The 22,387-nt window shown below is 40.0% G+C and overlaps 1 protein-coding gene across 3 annotated transcripts in view; it reads left to right on the top strand.

Annotated features, from left to right (window-relative positions):
• NCKAP5 (NCK associated protein 5) overlaps positions 1–22,387 on the top strand; it is a 950,566-nt gene that overhangs the window by 27,280 nt on the left and 900,899 nt on the right. Inside the window, exon 1 of one of the 3 annotated variants that reach the window (XM_034654438.1) lies at positions 2,694–3,044. The exons of the other annotated variants lie outside the window; for them this stretch is intronic. The gene's annotated coding sequence lies outside the window, so the exon portion shown is untranslated. Of the gene's footprint in view, positions 1–2,693; positions 3,045–22,387 lie in introns of those variants that run through there. 3 annotated transcript variants of the gene reach the window in all.

Genomic DNA, 22,387 nt, shown 5'->3' with positions numbered 1-22,387 from the left:
GGTTTGAGGAGCGTACATCTTGTTTTTATCCTCCTTTTGATTGACATCTGGCTCATCCTACAGCTAAGTGCATTCGCACTGTAGGCACGATAATCGGAGTTTCCAATACAGCTGCTGCTTCACAGGCTCCACGTGCCAGCCTACCGTAAATCATGTTCACGTTCATGAGTTTCTCTTTTTGTTTGTGATCTAATTTGAAATAATCTATTCTTCTGAAAATGAAACATATTTATCACACAATGTAGTCTTCTCTTCATCTTTGAGTCTTGTCCTAATCATATAACAAATGTTAAATGATATGTATTGACTTTCTATTACGTACACTGTGCTGAACTATGTGAATTTGAAGGAGGAAGAAAAGGAATACAAAGTAATATCTTTGTCCCTGTTTTTAACTTGCTTAAAGTATAATTGACATGGGAACTGGATGTATATCCATCAAAAAAGTTAAATAACTTAAAAGTTAAAATATAAATGATGTCATTGACACTGTGTATAAATAAATGCTAAATGAGAAACATATGTAAGATGTGCTATGAATTTAGAGGTCAGAACTATTGCCTAGAGTTGAAGTGTTCAGGGAAATCTTTCCTGAGGAAGAAGGAAAACATCCCAAGGTGGTGAATAGTGCAGGCAACATTGTGGAGATGGGCATGTCCCCAACATGTTCATGGGGTGACAAACAAATGATGATGGTCATTTTAGAGCTTTCATGGGATTGGAGATGATTATTAGGGTGAAGGATTCATTCCACAAACGTGTTAAGCACTTATACCCAGAGAGCATACAGAGGGCGCTTAACCAAGGTATGGGGCAAAGGCATGCCGAAGAAGGCTTCATATGGAAGTGATCTCAGAGTTGAATCGTAAGAGACAGTAGGAGTTCAGTGGGTAAAGGTTTCAGGCAGGGGTGGGAAAGTTGGAAAGGAATGTTTTCTAAGCAGAGGAAAGCAAAGATATGAAGATTTACAGGCGAGAGAGAGCATGGTGCTTTTAAGAACTGCAGCCATTTTCCTGTGATTGGCATATTGAATGTGAATAGGAGAATTTGGTGAACATGTTAGAGGGAGAAAAGCTTCCCCAAGTCATGAGGGCTTTGGATACCACATTGTAGGCTTTTGGACTTTATCTGCAAGGCTTGGGGAGCCTAAGAGTGATTTTGAATAGGGTAGTGGCCTTGGGTGGAAAGTGGAACATTGACAAGAAGATGGAACGTGGGAATATTGGTTGGGAGATTATTGGATTAATTCAGCTGAAAGATGTCGAGGGATTGAACAGAGGGAGTGGCAGTGGGAATAGATTTGAGAGCAATTAAAGCAGAAGCTATAGTCCAGATATCAAATGGATAAAGGAGCTAGAAACAGGGCAACCAAAGATTATTCTTTGGATCCTGGCTTGGAGATGACTAGAGTCTGTTTATCATTATAGGAAACATAGGAGAAAGAAAAAGTTTGCAGGCCAGGGAGGAGTTGTGGGATAGGTTGAGATAATTTTGGGTATTATACATAATGGATTAAAGGTTTTCCTCTCCTGGTGTTTTCCTACTGAGTTTAGAGTAATGGGATTTTAAATGTTGGCATTTCCTTAAGATTGCCATGGGTGTATAACATTGGTAAAATTACTAGGTCAAGAAAATATGTATAAATGTACAGACTTGTTGATGAAAGAAAGTTTTATTTAGCTACCAATCCCATAAATGGCCAGACAATTAACAATGATAAAGTTTGTTTCAGTAACAAAGCTTCCCAAAGACAGGGAGATTTGGATGGCTTTCAACAAAATAAATTCCTTTCTTCTCAGATGACATGTAAACTGATGTCATTTCTCATTCCATAAGGAAAAAAAAAAAGATGAAACTTGCTATGGTTTGCAGTATTCCAATGATGACATTCTTCCCCAAAGTAGTCTAAAAAAAGACATTGTGAACAAACTTGTACTTCCTCTGCCAGAAACGCATGCCTGGCCACAATGCAAGCCTTTCATATTTAGCCATTTAGATAATGGTTTCTGCATGAACTTTCGTAACATTTATTTACTGCCATAAATGAAGGGACCAACCACTGTTGGAAGGCAGGAATCCAGTTCCTCAGCAGTTAGATTTCTCACTACATTATCCCCATTTTATAAACGTTGCTCTGAAGTCGTATTTCCTGTCAGTATTTCAGGGGCAATGTGAAATGTCACGGGTCTCCCCGTTTTGAATTTTTACAGTTCTGCCTGCTTGTGAAACCTATTAGCCTCACTCCATGAAGATCATGTTCTAGTTATAAATATTTTAACTACCCAGCACACCCTTTTTTTAAAGGTGTATCAGCCACCCTTCCTTCCCCTCCCCTCTTGCTGACTAATTCACGCTCTTCTGTAAATTGCTGCAGGACAAAACCAAAACAAAACAGGCGGAGTGCCTGTTTCTGAAGTCAAGGCTTTCTCTATGTTCACCTGGAGAAAATGGTGAAATATCATTTGGGCTGAGCTGCTAGTGAGGGTTTAGCCGGGATGGATGTGTTGATCTTTGATGGAGGAAGACATTCTGCTATGATAGGTTTTCCATTGACCTGGTGCAGTGATTGATGGGGAGCCTGCTCGGGAAGAATTTGAACTCGAGGTGGCTCTGCTAAGCAGACCTCTGCCTTGTTGAAGTCCTGCCACCCCCCTCATCCCTACGTGCTGAGGCACGGGGTTCTCTCGGGTTGAGCTGGTTAAACTGGACAAACCACAGGCTCCCAGAGCAGACTCTTGGGCCCTGGCCTGGGGGCCGGCTCCTGCCCTGGCAGGAAGCTGTGCCCACGTGCTTGCTGTCATCATCCTCCACTCTGTTGGTGCCAGGCACAACCAGACAGGAGCAGGGGATGGCCATGGGCAGGGCAGTTGGTGCCTGACCCTGACCTGCTTCTGAAACCTTATTTCCAGAGTCTTCCCGGCTCTTGGCTGGCCTCTCAGAATGGACTAGGATTATAGACCACATTTCTGGAGCCTCACCCTTGGTGGCTAGATAACGCAGAACCAGATGCAGCTGTGGAGGAAGGCACTAGATGGTGGAAAAAGGTAAAAATAAGATCTCTTAAAATAACATTAGAACTGTATATTTTCTCTCATACAGTAATCTAATTGCTTGAAGAGGGGGAAACATCAGTAAGACATTAGAAAGAAAGAAAACAGTTGGGGAACCTTTTACTTCGAGAAAGCAGAGAAATGCCTTGTTGCTAACATTTGCTGCTCTTGGAGCTAAAAACAAGTCTCTGATGTCTGATGCATGTAAATGCAAGAGATCTCCAAATACCAGAGAACTACCGAGAGCTTCTATTTTATTCTATAACTGTCACCTTTATCTACCTATATCTATGCCGATTTGCTGAATAGGAATAAAGAGAGAAATTGAGCAAAATCCGTTTTCACAAAGGACATAGGAGAATGGGGGAGTCATTTCCATAAGAGGTAATAAAAGTTATGACGCAAGTTTGGCATGGATTCTCAGGCAGCAATTTAACTGTCTTCACGGCTCTAATGCCTTGCACGGCGCTTGACTTGCAGTTGTTCTTATTTGTTGGAAGTTGGGTTTTGGCTGCCATCAACATGAATTTGAGCCATTTAAGCTAATTCTTTACACACTAATTTTTTAGGAGAGTTTCATTTATTTTATTTATTCATTCATTCACTGGCAAACGCTTAGAGGCAGAGCCACTACTCTACAAGACCAGAAGCATATGTAATCAATATCAGTGCAATTTCAGCCTAAATGTTGACATTTGCATAGGTAATCTAGAAAGTGGTTTATGTGCAAGTGAGAGGATATTGTGGGTCAGGGTTGTCTAGGGAACTAAAAGAGAGGCAAAATAAATGGCGGTGGTGCTGAAGTTTTGTGTGATTAATTAAAATAAAACTATTATATGGTTCACCTCCTTAGGCCAGTGAAGATATTTTATTTATAAGCATCTCAGTGCTATAGAATGACTTGAGAACATTCTGGAGAATGCCCATCTTTCTACTGAGTTCCCTTTGAGGGGCCTCTAAGGGGCCCTCCTTCCCCAGCCTAATAAAAGCTTTTCTCAACTCTTGCATATTTCCTCCTTTATAAGGATGATAATGTGCTGATTCGGCTTCATTACCTCATAGTTATTCATTTAAAACATTATGAAATATTTAAGACAAGAATGTGTACAGAAGAGCACAGTAAAGTCTTGTGTATCAACACTCAGCTAAACACTTAGAACATCACCAATAAAACTGATGCTCTTGGGCACCCATCCTGTCACACTTTCTCACTTCTTCCCAATGCACAATGATGCAACCACTGTCCTGAATTTGGATTGGGGTAATTACCATTTCCATACCATTATTTACAATAGTAGTAAGTATGTAGGCATGACTAATCACTATGTCATGTTGTTTTCCATATTTTTAAGCTTTGTATAAATGGTACTATACTGAATGTGTTCTCCTGTGACTTGGTATCTCCTCCATATTTTGGTGAGGTTCATCCATGATGAGGGTGTGCTGTTGTACAAAAGTCCACAATGTATTAATAAACTCTCCTGTTGATACACATTTGGTTTGCTTGCAACTTTTGTGTCAAGAGGTCGGAGCAGGTGTCAGCATTATTACTTGGTGCAAACAGGGACTCACTGGCAGGAAAGTGTCAGAGGTGGTGTCCCAGCATCCTTTCCAGAGGTCTGTTTGAGCTCACTTGCATTTGGATGCACTGGGGGATGGGTTTCCTGAAGAAGTGATCCACCAGTGGGATGTTCCCCTCTTGTTGCTCTCCCTTTTGGTGTGCTGAACAGAAGACCTTCATGGGGCTTGGGGATGGTCAGACTGCTTTGGTGTCAAACAGTCTAAGGGTGAAGTATGAGCTCTTTGAAGTTGTTGGGCACATAAACTATCTAACACTTGGAGTTCTCAGAGCCCATGGGAAGTGTGACTCCTCCTACTGAGAAAAGGCCCCTTATTCAGTTAGTATCTTACTCGGCAATTCAGAAATTTCCTTATTGATTATCGCTTATCAGCACAAACCAATTTTTTTCTTGTTTCAAATACTATTGCCATGATCATGTCTCCTTGTATACATATGCAAGAGTTTTTAAGGGTATATACTTAGGAGTGGAATTGCTGAATCGTAGGGATTGTGCCTTTTCAGATTTACTGAAGCTTACCATTTGTTCTTCAAATTGTTGAACCAGGGGCACCTGGGTGGCTGAGTTGGTTAAGCACCTGCCTTCAGCTCAGGTCCTGAGCCCAGGGTCCTGGGATCAAGTCCTGTATTGGGCTCCCTGCTCAGCCGGGAATTTGCTTCTCCTTCTCCCTCTGCACCTGCCCCCACCCCCCCCCCATTCATGCTCTTTCTCTCTCTCTCAAATAAATAAAATCTTTTTTAAAAAAGCAGCAAATTATTGAACCAATTTATACTCCAACCAGTAATACATTAGAGTTCCCATTGCTCCACATCCTCTCCAATCATTAATATTGTCCAAATTCATTAATTTTTGCTAATTTGATAAGTGGTATGAGATGGTACCTCAGAGAAGTGTTTTGGTTATGGTTAAGATTGAGCCAGTTATCTTATGTCTGTTGGTTATTTATGTTTCCTCTTTTATGAATTTCTTTTTTTTTTTTATCATTTTGCCACTTTTTTTTGTGTGTGAATTGTTTCTTTTTCTTTCTGACTTGTAGGCATCTTACATGCTGAATGTTTACTCTGTGTAGACCTTTGTTGCAAATCCTTCTCCTATTCTCTCTGGTCCTTGTGGTGAAGTCGTAGAATATAGGTGAGGTTCAGTGAAGTGCAGTCCGGAGCTGAGGACCAAGAAAGAATTCTTGAGGCATCTTTGGTGCAAAAAGGGTGGTTTATTAAAGCAGGGGGACGGGACCCGTGGGCAGAAAGAGCTACTGCACTGGGGTTGTGAGAGGTGGCTGTTATATACCATGGGGTTGGGGGAGGTAAGGAAAAAGGGAGGTTGAGAAAATACTTTCATATGTTAAAGAAGACTCACAGGATACTGGAGGCCTTGCCATTGTCAGGTTAAGGCTGTTTTTCCCTCTAGCAAGGCATTAACATTAAGATGGTTGGGAACTTCCTGGAGGCTGCAGATTATAAGGACATTTAATTTTATCTACATTCCCTTCTGGAAGCTAGATTATTGGTGGAAAAGCTTCGTTCTTGTAAACTGCTAAGACATTTGTAAACTGAGGGAGACTCAAGTCTTGCAGGATTGTGGTATCTATAGGTTAACTATTTCTTTGCCCTTTAGGGCAGCCAGGGGTGCCTGAGAAAGTCACATATATCCGTGGTGGGTGCGGGGGCGGTTGCAGGGTGTCAGTTTCTGCTTTGTCCTCAGCTTGTCTTCTGTTCCCTCATCACTTGTTTTATACTTTTTAAAGGTCTTGAGATTATCAGAAGTTTAACATTTGGATGTAATGGCATCTATAGTTGTTAAGCCTAATTTCAGAGCTTTTTTATTCTTAATTACTGTGGGTTGCTATTCTCTTATTCATTGCCCTAAAAATTCTCTATGTGTGCTTAACTTAATATAATAACTGTCTTCCCTTATGAAAAAAAACTCTTATAAACTTTTGATTGTTGTACAATATTTTAGTTATACCTTGTTTTTGTACTTCCCTCATTTGATGCTATCATATGGCTTTTTACTGCGCATACTTGATTAGATTTACCTATGCCTTTATCAGTGTCTTTACTACCAGTCATTTCAGACTTTCTGTAGTCATTCCTTTAGTGAAAGTCTATTTATGGTAAACTTTAAAATTTGTCAGAAAATACATTTTCTGAATGGAGATTTAAGTATGTAGGAAACTGAAGTGAAGGATTCCCATGGCTTCTGAGAAATCTGCTGTCATTGTTATCTTCATTTCTTTGTAGGTGTCATTCTAATATATATATTTATATATATACATACATACCAGAAAGAAGGTACTTTCTTTCTGGCTGCTTTCCTTTTTTTTTTTTTTTTTTTTAAAGTTTTTTTTTTTTTTTTTTTTTGAGAGAGAGAGAAANGAGAGAGAAAGAGTGCCTGAGTGCACAGAGGGAGAAGCAAGCAGAGGGACAAACAGGCAGAGGAAGAAGAAAGCTCCCTCCTGAGCAAGGAGCCCAAAGTAGGGCTTGATCCCAGGGGGATCATGACCTGAGGCAAAGGCAGAGGCTTAACCAACTGAGCCACCCAGGCACTCCTTTCTGGCTGCTTTTAAGGTCATGTTTGTGTTTGGTGACCTGTAGTAGTGCTATAGTATATCCAGATGTGGATTAAAAATATACGTATTTAAATTTAAAAATTTCCCCTTAAAAGTTTTGTACTTCCCGAATCTGAGGATTCATGTTCTTCATCAAGGACTTTTCTTTTTGTCATTATATTTTCAAATATTGTCTCCTTCTGGAACTCCAATTAGATGTATGTTAAGTCTCATTTTATTTTCCATTTCTCTTAAAACTCTTTTTCATATTTTTTCATCTCATTACCTCTATTTGCTCCATTCTAGAAACTTTTTAAAATCTGTTTTCCAGTTCATTAATTCTCTCTTCCATATTCCTTCCCATTTGCTTTTTAAACCACCCATTGGATTTTTTATTTCAATAATTATATTTCAGTTATGTTCAATGATTATACTTTAACAAGCCCAATTTGGTTCTCTTTCCAGTTTGCTTACTTGTATTTTGTGATCTCTTGCGAGTTCTGATACATGGAGTACTGGGAGGTATACTTTTATGGTTTTTATTCTATAAAGTCTTTACCTTGGTGTCCTGTTTCCTTAGATATAATTTTGATTTGAGAGCTTTTATTGACTGATCTTTATCTGTGGAATCTTGAGAGCTCTGGTAGGACATTTATTTATTCCTTTGCGTTTGATCCTGGGATGCTACCAAATCAGGACAATATTCACTTAGTATTTTGGCTTGTGGTTTTACAAATCCTGATGTTTATATAAATTTGAGCCCCAAGATCACATGGAATAGAACTGCATTTAAAAATTCTTGGTTGTGGAGGAGGGGTGGGAAGCTTCATTTGACAAGGTTTAGGAAATAAAAATACAGGGTACCCAGTTAAACTTTATTTTCAGGTAAATAATTAATGCTTTTAAAAGTATTAAGTATGTTCCATGAAATAGTTGTCCTAGATTTTATCTGGCTGCTCATGGCTAGGGGGTAGGGAGGTTTTATTTTCCTAACAAGACCTGAAGTTGATAGGATAAATTTCCACATTGTCTTCCTTTTGTAGGTGAGTAGATTTTTATTTTTTTTCCTAATCCACCATTTCATGGAACATCTAGTCTTTCAAACGTCTTGGGTTCTGTGGGCATCTGAGTTCTAGCTCCCCACCTTGTGGAGGTTTTGTGACCTGTTCCCCAAGTGTTTGTAGGCCCCTGGAACCAGCATAGTGACTGATTCAGCATCTGCTTTCCTCTCTGGGTGTGGGTGTTTTTTGTTTGTTTGTTTTTGTTTTGTTTTTGGGTTTTTTTCCTCCTTGTTTTGTTTGGTTGGGTGTGTAGGGTTTTTTTAGCTCTTAGGATTTTCCCCTGCCTTTCAAGTGAGTTATGCATTTAAAAGGGTTTGCCTTGTTTTATCAGTTAGATTGCTAGAAGCAGAAACACTTCCCTTCACTCTTTAACCAAGCCCTTGCCCTTACCCTTACCCCTGATCTAAAATTGTTCTCTGAAATTTCTGCCAGGATGTTTTATTGCTAAATCCAATGGCCTCTTCTTGAGAGTCACCCACTTGAAAGCTCTCATATCCTGGTTAACCTTTTTCTTTCAGTGACTTCTGCCACTGACTCTGGTTTCTTCTTATAGTTTTACCTCTCTGACCTGCCATTGTCAGTCTTCTTTAAGAGCTCTCTTTCTTGTTGCTTCTTCTTTGATGTAAACATGCCTCCCAGAGACTGAGTATACACCCAAGCTAGTGTTCTGATCTCCAAACTCTGAAGGCTAGCTTTTATATTGTTTTCTATGGCTATCTTTTGACAAAACAGATCTTATGACTATTCTTGCCCTTGAAATTCTTTGATAACTTTTTATTGCCAATATATATAATCTTAGCATTATAATTTCTCCATAATATGACTCTTAGCCACACCTTCTTGAACTTTCTCAGGCACCAAACTCTACGTTCCGTCCTACTCTGTCCTTCTTGGACCATGGTGACGTTTCAGTCTTCCTGTCTTTGTTCATAACCCTACAGTATCTGCTGTTCACTGCCTGCATGTTGAAATCATATGCTTCCTTCAAGGTTATGCTGGGATTTCACCTTGGTGGAGGTTGGACCCATTCCCATCTCCAGCTGGCTGCCCACTTTATTCATGCTTTTTATACAACACGTGCATTTTGTGCTGTCAATCATTATTATTTTTGTAACTTTCTCTCATATTTTTTGGAGTACAAACTATCATTTTCATTTATTACTTTCATTTTTCTGAGCACAGTGCTGTCTATTTGGTAGTTTTCAACAAATTCATCGATTATTTAATTAAGTTGCTTATCCTTAGTGTTTACAAGGGCGTATTAGGACTTATAATATTAAACCCAGTTGTATCCAAAAAATGATCAACTTAGAAAAATTGCTAGAGCTTCATAAACAGTATGAATCTTCATTTTCAATTTGGAAGAGTATTTCCCTTAATCTCTTACATTATCAGGGGAGTCCTATTTTTATGTTAGATCTTCTATCAGGCTGATGGTCATAAGACTGGGAAATCCTAGAATCTCATGAAAAGGTCGTCCCAAAGAACATCTTGTAACCTCATGGCCTCTGAAGTATGTTCATTCATTTCCCCAAATCTCTTTTTTTCCTTTCTCTACTTTAAAATTATTGCAATGTATAAATTAAAGTAGATGTAGGCATCTTACGCCTATTGAGAGCATTTGTTCTAATAGATTTCACTGTTATATCTGGCTTCACGTCATTTGTAGGTACCAGTGAATCTTGTCCGCTTTCCTTTTCTCTTTCTGCATAGAGTTGCCAGAATTTGTGAATGAAAATACAGAACATGCTGGTAAATTTGAATTGCGGATAAACAATGAACAATTTTTTAGTATATGTCCCAATACTGCATAGGACATACACTTAAAAGAAAAACATTGTTTATCTGTGATTCAAAGGTAACTGGACATTTTGTATTTTATCTGGCAACCCTGCGTGTGTACCACTTTCAGCTTTTTATTCCTTATCATCGTAATTATCTAAAAAGTACACAAAGGGTTTCTACATTCAGAAATGAAGATTCCCAAAAAGTGTTTTGTCCCTGGAAAAGTATCAAATGAAGATCCCCTAGCTTGCAAATGTTAAGTGTGGAGAGGCATGTAACATGGCAACGGGACAATTAATTCTAAAGTGGGATGGTGAACAAAATCAGATTGTGGTGAAAAACTGGTTTCAGCTGTGGGAGTTTCCTAACGTAAGTATGTTCCTGGTCATTTTTCCAATACAACTAACATATTGTGGCAGGCACATCTGGGTGACACACACTCTGTAAAAATGCCTGGGAGAAAGCATGCATGTATATGTGTTGAGTTAAACAGTCCTTTGTTATGAGGGAGTGGAAAGCAGCCGCAAACATTGTGCCGAAATGCAAACTAATTGACGGACAGTATAATCACCACCTTAGTTAGCGCCCCGGGACTCTTTTCATACAGGCAAGCTGTAAATTTAAATGGAAACCAAAAGGATAGCACACAGCTCGTAGCTCTGCGTTCCATTACTTCATGTATGAAATATTCGGTGAGTAAGAGCGAGGTTTAGCAGACAATAGCTGGGGAGGAGCTGCACAGTGGTTAAGGTAAGACCGAAGTGGCTGGTAAAAACCTCCACCTACCCAAGTGCAGATAAGAGTTTCTGTTTGAAGGATTAAACTCTGTCCTTTGCTTGGGATCAAGCCGTGTTCCTCTCAGGCCCAACAGCCTTGTGATCGCTCCTCTTTGGCCTGAGCCCTAGACAGTGTAGTCTTTTCAAGATTGTGTGATTTGGGGCAAGATGGCTTTATTCATGAGCCCAATTAATCCTGGTGTATGTGTCTTCAGATAACTACTGTTTAGTGTCACCGAAAGTGGCTAAGTTTTCTGATCAGACTGACGTGGGTTCAAATCCCCCCTCATTCTGCCCTTTGAATCGTGACATAAATTTGCTGATCCTCAGCTTGTCCGGCTCTAAGATGAAGCCAATCCTATTCATCTCTCAGGGTTGTGATGTGGATTCACCGGGTTTCTTAGATGCAGACTGCCTGGTGTTTATAAACTGCTTCCGGACAAGCAGTGGTACCCCTCTCTCTCTGTGCGCTGCCTGCGTTCAGCCCTTCATCTGAGCCTGACGTGGGGGAGGCTGCCCATCTTCCTGCAGGATGCACTCCCTGCTTGTGTTTCTGACTCTCCGGAGACCCCTTAGTTTTCACGGTACGCTACAGGCGAGGGAGACTGTTCACCCAGTGGCTGGGCATGGCGGGATGACCCCACTCAGCTGGCCCTGGCCGCCTGCAGTAATGTGTTGAGAAAGGCCGTGAGGCTCCCCTGGTTGTGGGGAGCAACAGCCCCTGGTTGATGGTAAAGGCTGCCGTTTGCACAGGAAGGGGAAGCAGTGGCGTCCATGCTGTGTGTTCTTGATAATTTTCTCCCTGGTCAAGTTATGGAGCAGAAGTGTGTGCATCAGGAATGTGATGGCCCCTACTGATGCCCTTTCCTTCACTTGTGGTGCCACCTTCCCCAAGTTCATGGCTATTCATATGCTGGCTTCGTGACAGAAAACAAGAAGGAGGAACTCATTTGTTTCTGTTAGGATTTGGGTGCTTACCAACTGTTTGCTTCTGCACAGTGACTGGGGGGCTAGGTACGGTGCTCTGGGCCAAGCTGCCGGTCTCTGCAGATGGTCACGGTCACTGTGTCAGTTGCTGCTTACAAAGCGGCCTACACAGGAGGGCCTGGGGAAAGAAAGTTCTCCTCCAAGCCACCCAGCGAGCCCTGTGCAGTCCTAACCTCCAAAGAAAGTTTCAAAGACTCTGGTTTTATATAGATGATGTTTTATTTTAAAAAAAATCTATTATATCTAGGGTCTTCCATAGATGAAATGATTTCTTAGTTTCAGGGAAAGGCCAAACAGACCAAAATACCTTCCCTACTTTTTGCCTATGGACTGGATTGCTCTGATTACGTTTGCATTTCTTTAATCTTTATATGTACATTACATGTACAGGAAAATGTACATTTTCCTGCAAGAATCTAAGTGTGGTAGCGTGGAAGAGAATGTTTGAGATGAGGGTAAAGGGGCCAGAAAGAGAAATGACATCACTGTGAATGCAAAATACAGAATTTTTAGGGGGAGATGGACAATCTCAAGCAGACAGGATAAGACAGAAGAGTTCTGGGGGAACTTAAGCCTTTCAGACATCTACAGATCGTGCTGCAGGAAGGCCACGGGAAGTTTTAAAAAGTAACATTTGTTCTATTATGTTAGTGTCTTTGCAACAATGTAGAAAGTATACAAAAGGGAAGAAACATTGCTCATAATCCCACAGCAAGAATTGACCTGTAGTACCATGTTGGCACGTGTCCTCCTAGTATTCTTTTTTTTTTCTCCTGCACTGACATTTGCATATTTGCATATAGAGTATTAACCCACTTGGCCCTTGTTTGCCTGAGGCTGCAAAATAAGGTCACCTTGTTAGTTTTCTTTAACCTTCATTTTTACCGTCCAGGTAGGTGGGCTTGAGTTCCAAACATGTAGTGGCCAAAAAGTGCTCATAAGCAGCTTCTGGGAGTTTTTCAGGGGCTCAGTCTCATAAATGCTCAGAAAAAGACGCTTGTCCGGCTCCGGCCTCCACTGCATACAATTGTGCTGAGTCGGCTGCTGCCCCCGTGACATGACCAATTGGATGATTCCTCCCCAGGCCTCCCCTGGTGATCACTAGTGATATCACTAGTAGACCTTCCTTAACCAGACACTGGTTATCTCTTGGCTTTGCCTTCTAATTCTCAGGACAGAACTTTCATAATTTCCCAAAGTATAGCTGGGAACAGGCTGTGTTTTTCAGAAGAATTTACTGAAGTTTAGGGGATAGGAAAGAGAAATGTAACACGGAAAATAAATGAAAACTGCCTCTCAAAGTGCCCACTCATAAAGTTGAACTGGCCTTACTTTCAAAGGAAATGGAAATCCTTCTCTCCAATGGAGTCCAAGAATTGCCTTCTCCGGCTTTCTTTGACTGGCCCACTGTTAATCTCTTTTCCAGAATGATTGAAATAGGAAGTTCCATTATGTTCAGAGAATATAGGACCCAAACCCCACCCATAGGAGGACAGTCTATCTGGCCGTGGGGACAAATGATTTACTCATACTTGTTAGTCCCAGAAAACATTTCTCAAAGTCTAGGTTATTGCTGCATGAAGCCCATCATAGACCTTGGTTTCTGGGTCTTTTCCGACCTGGAAGATAAGATCAAACCTCTGTTTCTATAAACATGCAGCTCTACACATTCTGTAAAAAACTGCTCACAGAACAACATCACATTTCTTTAAGAACAAGCAATGATTTGAAGGTATATGGTTGAGCCAGTTAAGACCAGGTTTAGAGAAGAAAGATTCTCTAAAGGAATCAATTTTCAGAGATATAATTTTTAAAGATTTTATTTATTTATTTTGGGAAGAGAGAGAGAGAGAGCAAGCACATGAGGGGGGAGGAGCAGAGGGAAAGGGACAAGCAGACTCCTCACTGAGTGTGGAGCCCGTTGTGGGGCTCCATCCCACGACCCTGAGATCATGACCTGAGCTGAAATCAAGAGTCGACACTCAACCAACTGAGCCACACAGGCGCCCCAGAGATATAATTTTCAAGTGGATCTGTCTTACACTTATTAAATAAGCCTTCTCAGTCAGAATCTTTTGCATGTAGATTGCTTCAACACATTTATGTATTCACTCTTGCTTTCTGTTTCGTAACTTCAAGGGACCACACAGAAGCCAGGAAGAATCTCCCCAAAGATAAAGTGAGACATTGCAAGCAAATTTTTAAACAGTGATTTTTAAAATAAACCTTCAGGCCATATCTCCTTCTGTGATACAGTTCACACATTTGCATACTTAAAAATCATACTTTATGTGTGATTCCATAATCTTTAATTTTCCATTGTGAACATTTTCCAGTATTAAAATTTTATATCTTGATAAAATTAATATATTGACAAGGTTGTCAATGATAAAATATTGCATTTTTAAAACATGATTTTTGATGATGTTATGATCTTCAAATGTAGCTATTATTATGATTAACCATTGTTTCTTGTTGGGCGTTTTGTTTTTTCCAGTTTATTAATATAAGTGATAATTAAAATGAGTATCTTTGCACATATACAATTGCCCATTTTTCTGATTACTTTCAGTCTTTCAACTTTTACTAAGAAAGCTCTACAAACCCGAAGTCTTAAAATAACAAACACTTATTATTTTTTGTGACTTTTGTATGTTGATAGAGAATCTGTTTTTCTGGTCTGTGTTGGCTCTGCTGGGGTTGGGTGGTGTGGGATGGCCTAACTCCTACGTCTGGGACAACTAGGATAATTGGACCTCTCTCTGTTGGGTGTCCATCCTCCAGGAGTCTAGCCTGGGCCTAGTCATGGTGGCAGAAGGGTCCCCAGCGGTCAGAAGGGGCAAATCCCATGCACAACTGTTTTCTTAAGTGTCTGCTCATGTCACAATTTCACAAATCCAGTTGGCCAATGCAAAGACCATTACCACAGCCAGATTCAAAGGATGGGGAAACAAACACCTCCTCCCTGATGAGAGCAGAAGCAGAGTCACCTTGAGAAGGGGCCTGATTGCAGGGAAGAATGATGGCAGCTGCAGCCATACTTGCATACAATCTACTCTACTCTCCTTGAATTTCGGAGGTAGAATGACTGTCTCAGTGGGAACTTTTTTGTTTTTTAATGTTTCTTAATGCACATTGCCAAATGTGCCCTATAGAATATTTGTACTGATTTGCGTTTTCAACAGCAGCCTATTACAGTGCCTATATGAAAACATCCATGCCAATATTAAATATTATGTATTTTAAAATATGTGAATTATAGTGGCATCTGGGTGATGCAGTTGGTTGAGGGTCTGACTCTTGGTCTCAGCTCAGGTTGTGATCTCGGGGTCATGAGTTGGAGCCCCCTGTCGGCTTCCACAGTCAGTGTGGAGTCTGCCTGCGATTCTCTCTCCCTCTCCCTCTGCCCTTCCTGCTCATGCTCTCTCTCAACTAAATAAATAAATCTTAAAAAATATGAATTACAAATTTGATTTTAATTTGCTTTTTAAAAATTACTCATGGAGATTAATATTTTTATGTTTATTATTTATATTCTCTGCTTTATGAATTTTCTTTTTATACCCATTTTCCTTGAGGTCCTTGTGCTTTTCTCATTGATTTGTGCATTCATTTTAGACAGAACAATGTTAACCATTAATCTGTCAAAGTTTGTATAGATATTTTTCGCAGCTTTTTGTTTTTAAAGTATATGAATTTCAAACTCTTGTGGGGTCAATATATTTTTCTTTGTGATTGATTTTTAAATGAAAACACTTATACTACCAATATAAAAATCTTTCTTCTACATTGTGTTCATTTTTGGTATGATATTCTTTTGAAACTTTTAACTGCTTATTTTCATCTAAAATTAATTTCAGCCTGTGATATTATATACATTGATTTTTCCAAATAGCTACTTCTCTTCAACTTCATCTTAATTTATACATTATGTCCAAAACCTTTCTCTGAAATGTTTCAAAGATATCCAAAATTAGAGAGAGTAGTCCAGTGAATCCCTATGTGTCTAGTGCCTAGGTTAAAAAATTATCAACTAATACCCAGTCTTATTTGATCTATTCTTACTGACTTCCTCACTATTTCCAGTTCATTATTTCAGGCATCCTATCATTTCAACATCTATTTCTGAAAGATAAAGACCCTTTTAAAAACAACAATATTATCATTATCATACCTGGAGTATCAGTAATCTTTAATACAAAATGTTTACTATTGTGTCTTGATTTCTTTACGCTCTGAATAGGAGTCTAAGTAAATAAACTGTAATTGGTTCACATGTCTCAATTCTCATTAGTTTGGTAAGTTTTCCCCTCTTTTATTTCCCTTGTAATATATTTGTCACAGTAAATAGGTTGTCCTATAAATTTTTTCATATTTTTAATTTTGCTCTCTGAATCTTGTGGTGTTAACATGTTTCTCTACCTTGTATTTCCTTTAACTTGGTATTTTAATCTAGAAGCTTGGTTAGACTCAGGTTCCATTTTTGAGTAAGAATATTTTCTAGATAATAACATTATAGATTTATTTTGGTATGCACGTATTATCAGGTTGATCTCCTTTGGAGGATAATCATCATGAATGATGGTTGCCTAGATCCAGGCATTCATTATGGACCTTGGGACCAGTAATCTCATTATATTCTTTCATCTTTATTTACTGGTAGAATAATTCTATTAAAAGAAACTTTCCCTCGTCTGTTGGCTACCTGAGGTACAATCTGTAAAGGAAAACCTTGATTCTTTGCTTATGTTTAATAGTTTTCAGAAAGATGAGTTAGTTCATTACATCCTCCCCTGGTGACCAATTAGTTCTTTTCTTCTTTTTAAAGATTACTATGAACTCACATATTTATTTTTTTAAAAGATTTTATTTATTTATTTGAGAGAGAGAGAGAGAGAGCACAAGCTGGAGGGAGGGGGAGAGGCAGAGGGAGAAGCAGGCTCCCCGCTGAGCAGGGAGCCCAATGTGCTGCTCTATCCCAGGACCCTGAGATCATGACCCGAGCTGAAGGCAGACGCTTAACTGGCTGAGCCACCCAGGCACCCCTGAACTCATGTATTTAAACACATTTAATGTGTTTAATCCACTGCAGTTATTATCCTTAATGATGCTCTAATTTTGTCTCATGTTGGCCAGTCATAGCCTCTTCAAGTTGACTCCTGAATCCTTTTCGCATGGACTTAGTGGTCTTTGGAGACTTCCTTGCTCTCTGGCATGACAGGCTGTTTCAGTTTCTGTGTGTATTTCTCTTGCCTCATAGGAAAGTTATTTATTTATCTGAGGAAGACTGGTTCCTTCTGGTAAAAATTGGTATTTGGAAAGCCTGATTTGAGTTTTGGGGGTTCGTTGCTAAGGTGTTGGTCATTGTTTCAGGCTTTTTAAAATTATTCAGAGCTAAGAAATACGCATATTATCCGTAAGATAAAATGTGTCGTGGATTTAAATAGGTTCTTCTCATCCACATTCAGGACTATGGACTTTTAGCTTAACCATATCGATCTTACACCCATATTTCTTTTTCCATTGCTAAAAATCATTTTACAATGGTACCAGCATAATTACTAATTTGTGTTGTTTTGCAGTATACATGCAGTAGTCTCAGAATAACTACTAAACTCATCCTGACAACTGAATACTAAAAAGAGTTACTTGTTTAGTTTAGGGATGTGTGTGTGTGCACATGCACACATTCATGTGTGTGTAAACATGTCCTCCTGGGATATATTGCACTAAGGATATTCTCCTCTCTATACATTATGCCACCAACCCCGACACAGTTACTTTGTTCCATTTTGCTTTTACTCTTTAGGGTTTGCTAAATTTTGATCAATCTGTGTGTGTGTATTTTTTTTTTAAATATTAAACTTTACTCTTAATGCTGTATCTCTTAGTTGGAGCATTTTGTCAAAGGTGCCATTAAGAGTCTGAGACGTATAATGTGGCATCCCAGATCATCACATGTGTGGTGAAACATGTCAGAGTTCTGAATTTTGAGTCTATAAAGGGGCTGTTAGGACAGGAAATGGTTCTACTCAAATAGTGTCCTAGTGTTGAAGGGGGTCCAAATGAATAGTGTGATAACCGTGTGTGCTTTTATATGCACCAAGAAACATCATGGAGCTATTGTATTATAATTGTTGCCAACTTGTTTACTGTGGTTTTGAGCCCTTTAATCTTTTCAACTATGCTGCCAAAATTCTGAAATTGTGCCCTGAACAAAACACAGAGGGAGGAGCATGGCTCCTCCATGGTGGTCTAGCTCAGGGGCCTGGAGCTCTGAGGCTCATCCCCAGTGGGGGTGTATTTGTAGGAATGACTGAGAAACACATGGGTACAAACTCCTCCTAAGGGACAGAACTTGGTTCACTGACAGTGGATCATGGCAGAAGGCTGCTTCAGAAGATTCTTTGAATGTTCTCTCCAAAGACTCATGAAACAGCTCTGAGAAAGAAGACCAAAACTAAAAGGAGTGCTTCAACTTTCTGTTCACAACCTAAGAACACAACCGACTCCTGCTTTATGGCTTAAGCATAATCACGCGCTGTTCAAGATTGGATAAGGGCTTGTTTCCCACTTCAGCAAAGGGACCACCCCTGGAGAAGGAAAGAGAAGGGAGCCAGTCTTCATGTAGAACAGAGGTGACGATCGAGGATTCTTAGGTGGACTTCAGGAAATAGCATGGATGTCTCAGGGACAGGCAGGAGAGCTGTGGCTGGTGTCACACACAGTCAAAGGATTGTGCTCGGAGGCCCCAACTTTGTTTCATATCCTAGATGATTCTATTTTCAAGCCGATGTGAGAAACTTCCTGTGTTGTTCTGAATAATTGAATAGGCGCTCAAATTCCCTGAGGAGAGGTGGAGCTAGATAAATGCCATTCAGCTACTCTTTTTGCCACATTCATTTTAGTTCCAGACTGGTATGGATGAAGAGAAACCATCTTCATAAAGAAAATCTTTCTCAATAGTTATAGCAGTGGGCCTTGGTATAAATCTTTCCCATTACAAAGTACTGATGCATTCATTGGGTATTGGAAAAGTAGAATAGCCCATTCTCATGTTGTATGCTTTCTTCTAAGGAAGTAATTCCATCACAGAATGGAGATGTTGCTGGGGGAATGTCTGCCTGGGACAGAGGCTTTGTATCTATTGTCCTGTGATTTATTTTCAGGGATTCTTAGGAAGGAAGGAGGAAGTGTCTTCAAGGGGCCTTGTCTGGATATCTAAGTTTAACCTGACTTCAGCTCCAGGGATGCTGTACCTAGTCTTCATAAATCCTTTCTTCTCACTATTTGCTTTCTTAACACTGTAAGTTCTCTTCGTGGGAATCTGTTCTGTAGCACCCATGCTGGGGCGTCCCTTCTCGGTGCCTGCTACTTACTGGTGCTGTGTGCTGGGTGCTCAGTCCAAGTTCCTGATGGGCTGGGTGGTTGAACAGCAAAAGCCTCTCAAGGACAGCACTGCAGAAAGCTTTGCCTCCATTAGGTCTTTCTTAAAGGTCAGGTAGACAAAGCTAAGTAGTTCTTAGCATTCATTTGAACCATTCCCCCCTCTTTGCCACACTACTGTTTTGTGGCAAGTGTAGAAACATAAAAATTATATCTACGTTTTTCTTAGCATTTCTTAGCCCTTGCACATTAACATGGAGACAAGGAGAAATGAAGTCCCCCAGCGAGAATGTTCATATTGATCATAAAAAAAGAGCTTAAAATCATAAAAAAAAAAATAAAATGCCAACTTAATGATCATGATGTCTTATATTTGTTTATCATTTTGGACTTTAAAAAGTACTTCAATATATATTACTTGGGAGACTAAGAAGATTGATTTATTATGTAGTGAAGTGTCACACTTTTCAGTGTCCTCATAGAAAAACAATCCCTTGTTTGTTTGCAATGGAAGATCATGTAGGGATAAAGAAAGATGTATCTTTCCAACCCAGATGGTCTCACTTGATTTAAGTTTTTTTCCCCCATGGGAATAACTCGGTTGTGTCATTTGTTGTTAGACTAAATCCAGATATTTTATTTTATTTATTTTTTTAAGATTTTATTTATTTGAAAGAGACAGAGTGAGCACAAGCAAGGGAAGTAGAAGGCAGAGGGAGAAGCAGGCTCCCCACGGAGCAGGGGATCCCAGGACCCTGGGATCACAACCTGAGCTGAAGGCAGATGCTTCACCGACTGAGCCACCCAGATACCCCTAAATCCAGATATTTTAGTCAACGTCTACCTCTCTTTTCCTTCACACAATCATATCTTATTTCTATAACTGGCTTGGAATATCTCTCTAGAAGGCTTTTGGCCTTTTCTGGTTTCAAATGTCCATCCTATCTTTCCTGTGAATTCCAAGGTCAACATTGGTGTTTTGGAATTCTCAAGAATATGGGAAGTCTGTTTTATCCTACTAATGACAATTAGACCAAATAGTGAGCCATTCTTGAAGAGAAATTTTGCTTTTTTTCTTGGTAAGCAAAATTAATAATTAAAATTAATTAATTAAAATAATTAAAATTAATAAATTAAAATTAATAATGTACATATGTGATCATAGCAGAACATCAGAATGCCTCTCTCGATGTCTGAGAGTTTCGGCTGAAGTGCCACAGCTGAAGTCTGCTGGAAAGCGCACCCACATTCAACGTAGGATGCGCTCCAAGTGAACAGATCAGGTCAACCCCCCCCCCAGTCTATAAAAGAGAAGATGAGAGGTTTGAAAACAAGGATTATTCGAGGGGAATTTAAGAGGAGAGAGGATGTGTTAGCTGCTGTCTTTTAGAGATTAGTGAGGGTTCTCTAATAGCCTGTAGGGAGCCACCAGGAGGGCCTGTTAGCTGCCACGTTCCGCTCACCCAGGCTTTCATCTGTGGTAGAATATTTTAAAGCAAATCTCAGACATCATGTTACTTCATGAGGGAGACGAAATTTTGCTATGTTGTTGAAGATAAAGGACAGACCAAAAAATAACACAAGAAATCTTTTAGTAAGGGGAATTCCTTTTGTCTCTGACAGCCAAGCAAACAAGTGAGCACATAGAACCTCTGGGGAAATGAGGGGCCCACAAACCTGCCATCCTAACAAAAATTGCTAAAGAAAGTGATACAAAGAAAGAGTGAATTTTCCCCATATGACCACTTGCCTGCTCTGGGCTGCACTCTCGCCCCCCCCCCCTTGAAGGACTATGGCTGCTGTAACTTTGAGGACAGAGGAAGGGGACCAGAAATGCTTTTTGTCACTGGCAGAAGTGGGGGGAATCTCTGAGAGATGATGCAACAATCTGTCTCTCATGAGTGATCTGATGGGTGTGTCATGTGTCAACAAAGAACAGAGCAACATTTCACCTTGTGTTTTAGAATGCAATGCGCCTTTTCAGGCACTCAGATTGTGCTAGTATTTCAAATTTAAATCCAAGGTCATTTCTCTGGGCAGGAGGTCACTCTCACATTTCTAAGAACACAAAAGAAAAAGTACAAAAGCCCCAGAGAGCCTTGAAAATAAAAACTCTGTGTTCTTCCCTTATTACTGAAGTACCTTGTTAGCCCCATGGTCCCCTCTGACCAACACAGATTGTATTTTCATGGAAATCTGTGTCAGTGGGAAAAAAATTCTGATTTGAGAAGTAATATGTTTCCTGTAGAAAATATAAATAAACAGAAAGAAGGAAGATAAAATAATACATAGTGTTCTGTAAACATTTTGTTATGGTTTCTTTTGGTCTATTTGTAAATGCTTTAGGGTGTGTGTGTGCGCGCGTGTGTGTGTGTGTGTGTGTGTGTGTCTGCTTATTAACTTTGGACCAGTGGAATAATGCCAGACTGTTTGGGCACCTTCATTTTTCACTGGAAGAAAAGACTGTTCACCCTTCTTCTGGATATTGGGTTGCCTTTCCAGCATCTCTTTGCCTTCTGTGTTTAGCATGGCACCCTGAGAGGGAAAGAGGGAGCTGACTGATGTGTTGGCCAGTGGAGATCAGAGACACCTGGATGGCAATCTAGGAGGGGCTCCTAGAACGATGGTCCTTTAGCCCAAAGCTGAGAAATGATCTCTTCTGGCCTCCCTCTTCCTCACACTTCCAGTATATTCCTAAGGCACAGGCTGTAACCGTACAAATGTATCTCCAATCCATCTTCATCTGAACCCAGTTTATTACCTCCTTTGTCTCTTTCATCACTACTCTGGACTATAGGGTACTTGCTAGTTTGGCTATTGTATGAGAAATACACACCCCATCATAGCCAGCCATCAGGCCAGGTTTGCACAGAGATCACCCCATTGTGTCCCCCCCCCACCATGATATTAAAGAGGGAAAAGATGACTCAGCATGAGTTCCAGATAGAACATGGATGCTACTATTCACAATGAGGAGGAAGGAGACCCAAGAATGCAGGATGAGACACCAACTTCTCATAGGATCATTTGTCTCCTACCTTAAGCAGGTTACTGAAGGTTAAAAAGTGCCACATTTCTCTAGAATAAAGCTGACCCGGGAATTTAAACTAAAATTCCTAAGGCACTGTTCTATGTGGGTGGTACCCTCTTTTCTACCAATTGCGTTATTTATTACTGCGATTTGTCTTGAGTCACTCTTTTTTTTTTTTTTTTT

This window comes from Ailuropoda melanoleuca, chromosome 2, assembly GCF_002007445.2.
Source record: "Ailuropoda melanoleuca isolate Jingjing chromosome 2, ASM200744v2, whole genome shotgun sequence".
NCBI classification, from domain to species: domain Eukaryota; kingdom Metazoa; phylum Chordata; class Mammalia; order Carnivora; family Ursidae; genus Ailuropoda; species Ailuropoda melanoleuca.
Note: the sequence above shows the minus strand (reverse complement) of the source record. Positions and strands in the feature narration are given on the sequence as shown.